The 732-nt window shown below is 40.4% G+C and overlaps 1 protein-coding gene across 3 annotated transcripts in view; it reads right to left on the bottom strand.

Annotated features, from left to right (window-relative positions):
- The window catches only part of mast3b (microtubule associated serine/threonine kinase 3b), a 35,158-nt gene that overhangs the window by 28,623 nt on the left and 5,803 nt on the right, over positions 1–732 (bottom strand). The window lies entirely within an intron of this gene.

The following is a 732-nucleotide window of genomic DNA, read 5'->3' as shown; positions in this document are numbered from 1 at the left end:
TTACATTTGTACTCACACCGAGTCTGACTGCCTCGTGCGGTTCCAAGGGCTCCGGAGCTACCGTTAACGTTACATTCCCCGGTCCGTTCTCGGACTGCAGTCTCGTTCCCGAAGCATCATCCCCATGAAGATTTGTTTGGGGGGAAACACCGTACACACAGCAGCAGCACACTTTTGTTTGGCCAAACACCCGCTGTGTCCGTATGCGCCTGTGTGAGGAAGCTAGTGCCTAATGCTGCGTTCAAGTGCCGCTCGTTAGCTCCGCTTTCACGCTGCTGCAAGCACTCATGCAACTAATGTTTTTTCATTATCGATTAATGTGCCTGTTATTTTCTTAATTAGCTGATTGTTTTGTTTAAACTTTTGTTGTAGTTTTTCAAGGTGACATTTCCAAATGTCTAGTTTTGTCCTTCCAAATTGACTTAAATGATTATTCATTAAATAGTTGTTGATTAGCTTTCTGTTGCATCTCGTAAACAATCAGTTATTTCTTTGATATATCTAAAATGTAGGTCGAAAACAATGAGAAATGTCTGGCACCGTTTCCCAAAACCCCAGAGGGACAAACAGTCCAGTGTTGAGGTGCAATACACAACACTGCACACAACGTAACAATAAAATAAAAAATGCAAAAAATAAAGCTAAAACATACTGTAACAATAAAACAGAAAACACATTTCACAAAGCACAACAACAAACAAAAAACATATAGGCCAATTTTTGAAGACACAT

The sequence above is a fragment of the Monopterus albus genome, unplaced genomic scaffold (assembly GCF_001952655.1).
Source record: "Monopterus albus unplaced genomic scaffold, M_albus_1.0 scaffold120.1, whole genome shotgun sequence".
NCBI lineage: Eukaryota > Metazoa > Chordata > Actinopteri > Synbranchiformes > Synbranchidae > Monopterus > Monopterus albus.
Note: the sequence above shows the minus strand (reverse complement) of the source record. Positions and strands in the feature narration are given on the sequence as shown.